The sequence below is a fragment of the Hyla sarda genome, unplaced genomic scaffold (assembly GCF_029499605.1).
Source record: "Hyla sarda isolate aHylSar1 unplaced genomic scaffold, aHylSar1.hap1 scaffold_1411, whole genome shotgun sequence".
Classification (NCBI taxonomy): domain Eukaryota; kingdom Metazoa; phylum Chordata; class Amphibia; order Anura; family Hylidae; genus Hyla; species Hyla sarda.
The window spans coordinates 80,363-92,469 of NW_026608041.1; the positions used below are offsets into that span (position 1 = coordinate 80,363).

The following is a 12,107-nucleotide window of genomic DNA, read 5'->3' on the forward strand; positions in this document are numbered from 1 at the left end:
ATTAATCTTATTTTGTCAATTAGGAACATTCAGCACCCACCCGCTATCAAGGCAGCTGCCTATCATGTCATGCCCTACCTGCACAGGTGTGCTGGCTACTCAAATGATCCAATTAAGGAGGCCATTTAGTCAGCAGCAGCAGAAGTCCTGTGCCTGGACGCTCCAACAGCGGCCAGACACAAGCAGAAGCAGCAGAAGCAGCAGCAGCAGCACCACCTTTTGTTTTTTGGCTGCAGCAGCAAGGCCCACAGGGCTGGCTAGCTGGCTAGCCAGCAAGCAGGTAGCAATGAAAGTAGGAATCTTTCTTTTTAACCCTGTAAGGGGGTGGTGCACTGTACCCGAAGATACTGCCATATCGGGTCAATGCATAGGGCGACGGAAGCAAGCTTCGAAATCGGCCCCCGTTCTCAAAAATCCATTTAATATATGGTCCCCAGATAGGGGACGTATCAGATATTAAACTGATAAGAACAGATACTACACTTGATCTTAGCCAAAAGGCCGAGAAGCGATAACCGTGAAAGGGGCGGGCCCAACAAGGTCCCCTTCATGGGCACTATCACTGCTTGCTGTCAGGGAGGCTGCCAGACAATTTTCCATGCACACTCTGGGCTGGGGGGCAGTCAACCACCAGTACACACAGCAGAACCTAAACCCATACCATTATTGCTAAGCAGCAAGACAGGGGCCCATTGCACTCCCACGGGGCCTTTTTAAATGCAATCCATAACCCGGATTTGCCAGGAACCCTTCTTACTCCTCCTACTTGCATGTGACACTGGGCTTAGGATCTGCATAGGAAACACACACACAAGCACACACCTACCTTTGTTGCCTGCAGATGCCTCCTTGGCTGTCCCCAAACGGTATCAAACCAACACCCACGGGAAGCTGAAAGCATAGAGGACATGCCTGCACCCCATTGGACTTACCTGTGTGGGTTAAATCCGGGTTATTTGACAACCTATGGCGGTGATGGTTCTGCTCAGGCAGAGCAGTGCTGATGCTCCTCATAAAGCTGTCGCTGCTGTGAAGGTTCTAGGTGACATCACAAATCCCTATGGTTACATACACAACAAAGCTGGGTTGTTGTTGTTTACACTCTGCAAGGCCTGTGGAAGTGAGTGACATCATAGCACTGTAGTTCTGAGGGTTCTAGATGGATGCAACAATCTCCTGTTGCTTCTATGAAGGCCATAATAGACGACATCACCAAACAGCTCCATAGTCACATACACAGCAAAGGAGAGATGTTGTTTACACCTAGTGATGTCAGTGGTATTGAGTGACATCACAGCACAGTGCTAAGGCTCCTGGGCCTGGACACAGCAGCGGCTGCAATATCTCAACGGAGAATACGTTTATATATATGTGTGTGTGTGCGCGTATATATATATATATATATATATATATATATATATATATATATTTCTCCGCCGAAATCACTTTTAAACCCATTTCCACCTTTTTTTCCCTTCTCTTCCTCTTACTTTTTTTTCACGTTTTTTTACGTTTTTCTCCTTTTCGCCTCTTTTCTGGGCGTATTATTCTTCTTTTTCTTCTTTTTTTTCGTCTAATGCATACCCCATCAGTGCAGCAATGCTTATTCAATACCGCCAGCAGATGGAGACACTGGGGGATAATTTTCTAAGGATTTATACTGATTTTTCCTGTCTGAATTTGTCGCACAGAAAGTTGCAGGCCAAATATGTGTGACATTTCTGCGACTTTAGCTTCTAGAGCATTTTTACAACATTATACATAGGTGCTGAATACATAAAAAGCGACTGTTCAGCGACAGACAAGTCGCATCGGCTGAAAGTAGGCCAGAATGTCAGTCCATGTTGGAGCAGGTTTAGATACAGTCTAAAGTATAGATCTCAAAGTCTGTGCACAGAATTTAGCAAGGGCCTCGCACCTTCTGATGCATCAGGTAGGTGCACAATAGCATAGCCTAACCCTCTGTACTTTGGTCTATATTGATGCGGGACATAGACAGCCAGCTGATGACCAATCCATTAGTGCAATGGATGGCTGGAAGCATTTGTCTTTGCCTTTGCAATACCACAGAAGCAATGCATGGTCAATGTACAGCAATGACACACCTGTGTGAACAGCCAGGAGACCCCCCCCCCCCCCCCCCCCCATGTTATGTTACATAGTTACATAGTTAGTACGGTCGAAAAAAGACATATGTCCATCAAGTTCAACCAGGGAATTAAGGGGTAGGGGTGTGGCGCGATATTGGGGAAGGGATGAGATTTTATATTTCTTCATAAGCATTAATCTTATTTTGTCAATTAGGAACATTCAGCACCCACCCGCTATCAAGGCAGCTGCCTATCATGTCATGCCCTACCTGCACAGGTGTGCTGGCTACTCAAATGATCCAATTAAGGAGGCCATTTAGTCAGCAGCAGCAGAAGTCCTGTGCCTGGACGCTCCAACAGCGGCCAGACACAAGCAGAAGCAGCAGAAGCAGCAGCAGCAGCACCACCTTTTGTTTTTTGGCTGCAGCAGCAAGGCCCACAGGGCTGGCTAGCTGGCTAGCCAGCAAGCAGGTAGCAATGAAAGTAGGAATCTTTCTTTTTAACCCTGTAAGGGGGTGGTGCACTGTACCCGAAGATACTGCCATATCGGGTCAATGCATAGGGCGACGGAAGCAAGCTTCGAAATCGGCCCCCGTTCTCAAAAATCCATTTAATATATGGTCCCCAGATAGGGGACGTATCAGATATTAAACTGATAAGAACAGATACTACACTTGATCTTAGCCAAAAGGCCGAGAAGCGATAACCGTGAAAGGGGCGGGCCCAACAAGGTCCCCTTCATGGGCACTATCACTGCTTGCTGTCAGGGAGGCTGCCAGACAATTTTCCATGCACACTCTGGGCTGGGGGGCAGTCAACCACCAGTACACACAGCAGAACCTAAACCCATACCATTATTGCTAAGCAGCAAGACAGGGGCCCATTGCACTCCCACGGGGCCTTTTTAAATGCAATCCATAACCCGGATTTGCCAGGAACCCTTCTTACTCCTCCTACTTGCATGTGACACTGGGCTTAGGATCTGCATAGGAAACACACACACAAGCACACACCTACCTTTGTTGCCTGCAGATGCCTCCTTGGCTGTCCCCAAACGGTATCAAACCAACACCCACGGGAAGCTGTAAGCATAGAGGACATGCCTGCACCCCATTGGACTTACCTGTGTGGGTTAAATCCGGGTTATTTGACAACCTATGGCGGTGATGGTTCTGCTCAGGCAGAGCAGTGCTGATGCTCCTCATAAAGCTGTCGCTGCTGTGAAGGTTCTAGGTGACATCACAAATCCCTATGGTTACATACACAACAAAGCTGGGTTGTTGTTGTTTACACTCTGCAAGGCCTGTGGAAGTGAGTGACATCATAGCACTGTAGTTCTGAGGGTTCTAGATGGATGCAACAATCTCCTGTTGCTTCTATGAAGGCCATAATAGACGACATCACCAAACAGCTCCATAGTCACATACACAGCAAAGGAGAGATGTTGTTTACACCTAGTGATGTCAGTGGTATTGAGTGACATCACAGCACAGTGCTAAGGCTCCTGGGCCTGGACACAGCAGCGGCTGCAATATCTCAACGGAGAATACGTTTATATATATGTGTGTGTGTGCGCGTATATATATATATATATATATATATATATATATATATATATATTTCTCCGCCGAAATCACTTTTAAACCCATTTCCACCTTTTTTTCCCTTCTCTTCCTCTTACTTTTTTTTCACGTTTTTTTACGTTTTTCTCCTTTTCGCCTCTTTTCTGGGCGTATTATTCTTCTTTTTCTTCTTTTTTTTCGTCTAATGCATACCCCATCAGTGCAGCAATGCTTATTCAATACCGCCAGCAGATGGAGACACTGGGGGATAATTTTCTAAGGATTTATACTGATTTTTCCTGTCTGAATTTGTCGCACAGAAAGTTGCAGGCCAAATATGTGTGACATTTCTGCGACTTTAGCTTCTAGAGCATTTTTACAACATTATACATAGGTGCTGAATACATAAAAAGCGACTGTTCAGCGACAGACAAGTCGCATCGGCTGAAAGTAGGCCAGAATGTCAGTCCATGTTGGAGCAGGTTTAGATACAGTCTAAAGTATAGATCTCAAAGTCTGTGCACAGAATTTAGCAAGGGCCTCGCACCTTCTGATGCATCAGGTAGGTGCACAATAGCATAGCCTAACCCTCTGTACTTTGGTCTATATTGATGCGGGACATAGACAGCCAGCTGATGACCAATCCATTAGTGCAATGGATGGCTGGAAGCATTTGTCTTTGCCTTTGCAATACCACAGAAGCAATGCATGGTCAATGTACAGCAATGACACACCTGTGTGAACAGCCAGGAGACCCCCCCCCCCCCCATGTTATGTTACATAGTTACATAGTTAGTACGGTCGAAAAAAGACATATGTCCATCAAGTTCAACCAGGGAATTAAGGGGTAGGGGTGTGGCGCGATATTGGGGAAGGGATGAGATTTTATATTTCTTCATAAGCATTAATCTTATTTTGTCAATTAGGAACATTCAGCACCCACCCGCTATCAAGGCAGCTGCCTATCATGTCATGCCCTACCTGCACAGGTGTGCTGGCTACTCAAATGATCCAATTAAGGAGGCCATTTAGTCAGCAGCAGCAGAAGTCCTGTGCCTGGACGCTCCAACAGCGGCCAGACACAAGCAGAAGCAGCAGAAGCAGCAGCAGCAGCACCACCTTTTGTTTTTTGGCTGCAGCAGCAAGGCCCACAGGGCTGGCTAGCTGGCTAGCCAGCAAGCAGGTAGCAATGAAAGTAGGAATCTTTCTTTTTAACCCTGTAAGGGGGTGGTGCACTGTACCCGAAGATACTGCCATATCGGGTCAATGCATAGGGCGACGGAAGCAAGCTTCGAAATCGGCCCCCGTTCTCAAAAATCCATTTAATATATGGTCCCCAGATAGGGGACGTATCAGATATTAAACTGATAAGAACAGATACTACACTTGATCTTAGCCAAAAGGCCGAGAAGCGATAACCGTGAAAGGGGCGGGCCCAACAAGGTCCCCTTCATGGGCACTATCACTGCTTGCTGTCAGGGAGGCTGCCAGACAATTTTCCATGCACACTCTGGGCTGGGGGGCAGTCAACCACCAGTACACACAGCAGAACCTAAACCCATACCATTATTGCTAAGCAGCAAGACAGGGGCCCATTGCACTCCCACGGGGCCTTTTTAAATGCAATCCATAACCCGGATTTGCCAGGAACCCTTCTTACTCCTCCTACTTGCATGTGACACTGGGCTTAGGATCTGCATAGGAAACACACACACAAGCACACACCTACCTTTGTTGCCTGCAGATGCCTCCTTGGCTGTCCCCAAACGGTATCAAACCAACACCCACGGGAAGCTGTAAGCATAGAGGACATGCCTGAACCCCATTGGACTTACCTGTGTGGGTTAAATCCGGGTTATTTGACAACCTATGGCGGTGATGGTTCTGCTCAGGCAGAGCAGTGCTGATGCTCCTCATAAAGCTGTCGCTGCTGTGAAGGTTCTAGGTGACATCACAAATCCCTATGGTTACATACACAACAAAGCTGGGTTGTTGTTGTTTACACTCTGCAAGGCCTGTGGAAGTGAGTGACATCATAGCACTGTAGTTCTGAGGGTTCTAGATGGATGCAACAATCTCCTGTTGCTTCTATGAAGGCCGTAATAGACGACATCACCAAACAGCTCCATAGTCACATACACAGCAAAGGAGAGATGTTGTTTACACTAGTGATGTCAGTGGTATTGAGTGACATCACAGCACAGTGCTAAGGCTCCTGGGCCTGGACACAGCAGCGGCTGCAATATCTCAACGGAGAATACGTTTATATATATGTGTGTGTGTGCGCGTATATATATATATATATATATATATATATATATATATATATATATTTCTCCGCCGAAATCACTTTTAAACCCATTTCCACCTTTTTTTCCCTTCTCTTCCTCTTACTTTTTTTTCACGTTTTTTTACGTTTTTCTCCTTTTCGCCTCTTTTCTGGGCGTATTATTCTTCTTTTTCTTCTTTTTTTTCGTCTAATGCATACCCCATCAGTGCAGCAATGCTTATTCAATACCGCCAGCAGATGGAGACACTGGGGGATAATTTTCTAAGGATTTATACTGATTTTTCCTGTCTGAATTTGTCGCACAGAAAGTTGCAGGCCAAATATGTGTGACATTTCTGCGACTTTAGCTTCTAGAGCATTTTTACAACATTATACATAGGTGCTGAATACATAAAAAGCGACTGTTCAGCGACAGACAAGTCGCATCGGCTGAAAGTAGGCCAGAATGTCAGTCCATGTTGGAGCAGGTTTAGATACAGTCTAAAGTATAGATCTCAAAGTCTGTGCACAGAATTTAGCAAGGGCCTCGCACCTTCTGATGCATCAGGTAGGTGCACAATAGCATAGCCTAACCCTCTGTACTTTGGTCTATATTGATGCGGGACATAGACAGCCAGCTGATGACCAATCCATTAGTGCAATGGATGGCTGGAAGCATTTGTCTTTGCCTTTGCAATACCACAGAAGCAATGCATGGTCAATGTACAGCAATGACACACCTGTGTGAACAGCCAGGAGACCCCCCCCCCATGTTATGTTACATAGTTACATAGTTAGTACGGTCGAAAAAAGACATATGTCCATCAAGTTCAACCAGGGAATTAAGGGGTAGGGGTGTGGCGCGATATTGGGGAAGGGATGAGATTTTATATTTCTTCATAAGCATTAATCTTATTTTGTCAATTAGGAACATTCAGCACCCACCCGCTATCAAGGCAGCTGCCTATCATGTCATGCCCTACCTGCACAGGTGTGCTGGCTACTCAAATGATCCAATTAAGGAGGCCATTTAGTCAGCAGCAGCAGAAGTCCTGTGCCTGGACGCTCCAACAGCGGCCAGACACAAGCAGAAGCAGCAGAAGCAGCAGCAGCAGCACCACCTTTTGTTTTTTGGCTGCAGCAGCAAGGCCCACAGGGCTGGCTAGCTGGCTAGCCAGCAAGCAGGTAGCAATGAAAGTAGGAATCTTTCTTTTTAACCCTGTAAGGGGGTGGTGCACTGTACCCGAAGATACTGCCATATCGGGTCAATGCATAGGGCGACGGAAGCAAGCTTCGAAATCGGCCCCCGTTCTCAAAAATCCATTTAATATATGGTCCCCAGATAGGGGACGTATCAGATATTAAACTGATAAGAACAGATACTACACTTGATCTTAGCCAAAAGGCCGAGAAGCGATAACCGTGAAAGGGGCGGGCCCAACAAGGTCCCCTTCATGGGCACTATCACTGCTTGCTGTCAGGGAGGCTGCCAGACAATTTTCCATGCACACTCTGGGCTGGGGGGCAGTCAACCACCAGTACACACAGCAGAACCTAAACCCATACCATTATTGCTAAGCAGCAAGACAGGGGCCCATTGCACTCCCACGGGGCCTTTTTAAATGCAATCCATAACCCGGATTTGCCAGGAACCCTTCTTACTCCTCCTACTTGCATGTGACACTGGGCTTAGGATCTGCATAGGAAACACACACACAAGCACACACCTACCTTTGTTGCCTGCAGATGCCTCCTTGGCTGTCCCCAAACGGTATCAAACCAACACCCACGGGAAGCTGTAAGCATAGAGGACATGCCTGAACCCCATTGGACTTACCTGTGTGGGTTAAATCCGGGTTATTTGACAACCTATGGCGGTGATGGTTCTGCTCAGGCAGAGCAGTGCTGATGCTCCTCATAAAGCTGTCGCTGCTGTGAAGGTTCTAGGTGACATCACAAATCCCTATGGTTACATACACAACAAAGCTGGGTTGTTGTTGTTTACACTCTGCAAGGCCTGTGGAAGTGAGTGACATCATAGCACTGTAGTTCTGAGGGTTCTAGATGGATGCAACAATCTCCTGTTGCTTCTATGAAGGCCATAATAGACGACATCACCAAACAGCTCCATAGTCACATACACAGCAAAGGAGAGATGTTGTTTACACCTAGTGATGTCAGTGGTATTGAGTGACATCACAGCACAGTGCTAAGGCTCCTGGGCCTGGACACAGCAGCGGCTGCAATATCTCAACGGAGAATACGTTTATATATATGTGTGTGTGTGCGCGTATATATATATATATATATATATATATATATATATATATATATATATTTCTCCGCCGAAATCACTTTTAAACCCATTTCCACCTTTTTTTCCCTTCTCTTCCTCTTACTTTTTTTTCACGTTTTTTTACGTTTTTCTCCTTTTCGCCTCTTTTCTGGGCGTATTATTCTTCTTTTTCTTCTTTTTTTTCGTCTAATGCATACCCCATCAGTGCAGCAATGCTTATTCAATACCGCCAGCAGATGGAGACACTGGGGGATAATTTTCTAAGGATTTATACTGATTTTTCCTGTCTGAATTTGTCGCACAGAAAGTTGCAGGCCAAATATGTGTGACATTTCTGCGACTTTAGCTTCTAGAGCATTTTTACAACATTATACATAGGTGCTGAATACATAAAAAGCGACTGTTCAGCGACAGACAAGTCGCATCGGCTGAAAGTAGGCCAGAATGTCAGTCCATGTTGGAGCAGGTTTAGATACAGTCTAAAGTATAGATCTCAAAGTCTGTGCACAGAATTTAGCAAGGGCCTCGCACCTTCTGATGCATCAGGTAGGTGCACAATAGCATAGCCTAACCCTCTGTACTTTGGTCTATATTGATGCGGGACATAGACAGCCAGCTGATGACCAATCCATTAGTGCAATGGATGGCTGGAAGCATTTGTCTTTGCCTTTGCAATACCACAGAAGCAATGCATGGTCAATGTACAGCAATGACACACCTGTGTGAACAGCCAGGAGACCCCCCCCCCCCCCCCCCCCATGTTATGTTACATAGTTACATAGTTAGTACGGTCGAAAAAAGACATATGTCCATCAAGTTCAACCAGGGAATTAAGGGGTAGGGGTGTGGCGCGATATTGGGGAAGGGATGAGATTTTATATTTCTTCATAAGCATTAATCTTATTTTGTCAATTAGGAACATTCAGCACCCACCCGCTATCAAGGCAGCTGCCTATCATGTCATGCCCTACCTGCACAGGTGTGCTGGCTACTCAAATGATCCAATTAAGGAGGCCATTTAGTCAGCAGCAGCAGAAGTCCTGTGCCTGGACGCTCCAACAGCGGCCAGACACAAGCAGAAGCAGCAGAAGCAGCAGCAGCAGCACCACCTTTTGTTTTTTGGCTGCAGCAGCAAGGCCCACAGGGCTGGCTAGCTGGCTAGCCAGCAAGCAGGTAGCAATGAAAGTAGGAATCTTTCTTTTTAACCCTGTAAGGGGGTGGTGCACTGTACCCGAAGATACTGCCATATCGGGTCAATGCATAGGGCGACGGAAGCAAGCTTCGAAATCGGCCCCCGTTCTCAAAAATCCATTTAATATATGGTCCCCAGATAGGGGACGTATCAGATATTAAACTGATAAGAACAGATACTACACTTGATCTTAGCCAAAAGGCCGAGAAGCGATAACCGTGAAAGGGGCGGGCCCAACAAGGTCCCCTTCATGGGCACTATCACTGCTTGCTGTCAGGGAGGCTGCCAGACAATTTTCCATGCACACTCTGGGCTGGGGGGCAGTCAACCACCAGTACACACAGCAGAACCTAAACCCATACCATTATTGCTAAGCAGCAAGACAGGGGCCCATTGCACTCCCACGGGGCCTTTTTAAATGCAATCCATAACCCGGATTTGCCAGGAACCCTTCTTACTCCTCCTACTTGCATGTGACACTGGGCTTAGGATCTGCATAGGAAACACACACACAAGCACACACCTACCTTTGTTGCCTGCAGATGCCTCCTTGGCTGTCCCCAAACGGTATCAAACCAACACCCACGGGAAGCTGTAAGCATAGAGGACATGCCTGCACCCCATTGGACTTACCTGTGTGGGTTAAATCCGGGTTATTTGACAACCTATGGCGGTGATGGTTCTGCTCAGGCAGAGCAGTGCTGATGCTCCTCATAAAGCTGTCGCTGCTGTGAAGGTTCTAGGTGACATCACAAATCCCTATGGTTACATACACAACAAAGCTGGGTTGTTGTTGTTTACACTCTGCAAGGCCTGTGGAAGTGAGTGACATCATAGCACTGTAGTTCTGAGGGTTCTAGATGGATGCAACAATCTCCTGTTGCTTCTATGAAGGCCATAATAGACGACATCACCAAACAGCTCCATAGTCACATACACAGCAAAGGAGAGATGTTGTTTACACCTAGTGATGTCAGTGGTATTGAGTGACATCACAGCACAGTGCTAAGGCTCCTGGGCCTGGACACAGCAGCGGCTGCAATATCTCAACGGAGAATACGTTTATATATATGTGTGTGTGTGCGCGTATATATATATATATATATATATATATATATATATATATATATTTCTCCGCCGAAATCACTTTTAAACCCATTTCCACCTTTTTTTCCCTTCTCTTCCTCTTACTTTTTTTTCACGTTTTTTTACGTTTTTCTCCTTTTCGCCTCTTTTCTGGGCGTATTATTCTTCTTTTTCTTCTTTTTTTTCGTCTAATGCATACCCCATCAGTGCAGCAATGCTTATTCAATACCGCCAGCAGATGGAGACACTGGGGGATAATTTTCTAAGGATTTATACTGATTTTTCCTGTCTGAATTTGTCGCACAGAAAGTTGCAGGCCAAATATGTGTGACATTTCTGCGACTTTAGCTTCTAGAGCATTTTTACAACATTATACATAGGTGCTGAATACATAAAAAGCGACTGTTCAGCGACAGACAAGTCGCATCGGCTGAAAGTAGGCCAGAATGTCAGTCCATGTTGGAGCAGGTTTAGATACAGTCTAAAGTATAGATCTCAAAGTCTGTGCACAGAATTTAGCAAGGGCCTCGCACCTTCTGATGCATCAGGTAGGTGCACAATAGCATAGCCTAACCCTCTGTACTTTGGTCTATATTGATGCGGGACATAGACAGCCAGCTGATGACCAATCCATTAGTGCAATGGATGGCTGGAAGCATTTGTCTTTGCCTTTGCAATACCACAGAAGCAATGCATGGTCAATGTACAGCAATGACACACCTGTGTGAACAGCCAGGAGACCCCCCCCCATGTTATGTTACATAGTTACATAGTTAGTACGGTCGAAAAAAGACATATGTCCATCAAGTTCAACCAGGGAATTAAGGGGTAGGGGTGTGGCGCGATATTGGGGAAGGGATGAGATTTTATATTTCTTCATAAGCATTAATCTTATTTTGTCAATTAGGAACATTCAGCACCCACCCGCTATCAAGGCAGCTGCCTATCATGTCATGCCCTACCTGCACAGGTGTGCTGGCTACTCAAATGATCCAATTAAGGAGGCCATTTAGTCAGCAGCAGCAGAAGTCCTGTGCCTGGACGCTCCAACAGCGGCCAGACACAAGCAGAAGCAGCAGAAGCAGCAGCAGCAGCACCACCTTTTGTTTTTTGGCTGCAGCAGCAAGGCCCACAGGGCTGGCTAGCTGGCTAGCCAGCAAGCAGGTAGCAATGAAAGTAGGAATCTTTCTTTTTAACCCTGTAAGGGGGTGGTGCACTGTACCCGAAGATACTGCCATATCGGGTCAATGCATAGGGCGACGGAAGCAAGCTTCGAAATCGGCCCCCCGTTCTCAAAAATCCATTTAATATATGGTCCCCAGATAGGGGACGTATCAGATATTAAACTGATAAGAACAGATACTACACTTGATCTTAGCCAAAAGGCCGAGAAGCGATAACCGTGAAAGGGGCGGGCCCAACAAGGTCCCCTTCATGGGCACTATCACTGCTTGCTGTCAGGGAGGCTGCCAGACAATTTTCCATGCACACTCTGGGCTGGGGGGCAGTCAACCACCAGTACACACAGCAGAACCTAAACCCATACCATTATTGCTAAGCAGCAAGACAGGGGCCCATTGCACTCCCACGGGGCCTTTAAATGCAATCCATA

At 46.3% G+C, this 12,107-nt stretch overlaps 6 non-coding genes across 6 annotated transcripts; all 6 read right to left on the reverse strand.

The window, feature by feature from the left end:
* Positions 1 to 322: 322 nt before the first annotated feature.
* On the reverse strand, positions 323 to 513 carry LOC130306925 (U2 spliceosomal RNA). The gene has a single exon (XR_008856203.1). It is a non-coding gene; the product is annotated as a U2 spliceosomal RNA (small nuclear RNA).
* A 2,090-nt stretch (positions 514 to 2,603) lies between these two features.
* Positions 2,604 to 2,794, reverse strand: LOC130306927 (U2 spliceosomal RNA). The gene has a single exon (XR_008856205.1). It is a non-coding gene; the product is annotated as a U2 spliceosomal RNA (small nuclear RNA).
* Positions 2,795 to 4,877: 2,083 nt separating this feature from the next.
* LOC130306928 (U2 spliceosomal RNA) lies at positions 4,878 to 5,068 on the reverse strand. Its single transcript, XR_008856206.1, has one exon. It is a non-coding gene; the product is annotated as a U2 spliceosomal RNA (small nuclear RNA).
* Positions 5,069 to 7,148: 2,080 nt separating this feature from the next.
* Positions 7,149 to 7,339, reverse strand: LOC130306930 (U2 spliceosomal RNA). Its single transcript, XR_008856207.1, has one exon. It is a non-coding gene; the product is annotated as a U2 spliceosomal RNA (small nuclear RNA).
* Positions 7,340 to 9,432: 2,093 nt separating this feature from the next.
* On the reverse strand, positions 9,433 to 9,623 carry LOC130306931 (U2 spliceosomal RNA). Its single transcript, XR_008856208.1, has one exon. It is a non-coding gene; the product is annotated as a U2 spliceosomal RNA (small nuclear RNA).
* Positions 9,624 to 11,701: 2,078 nt separating this feature from the next.
* On the reverse strand, positions 11,702 to 11,893 carry LOC130306932 (U2 spliceosomal RNA). The gene has a single exon (XR_008856209.1). It is a non-coding gene; the product is annotated as a U2 spliceosomal RNA (small nuclear RNA).
* Between the last annotated feature and the right edge of the window lie 214 nt (positions 11,894 to 12,107).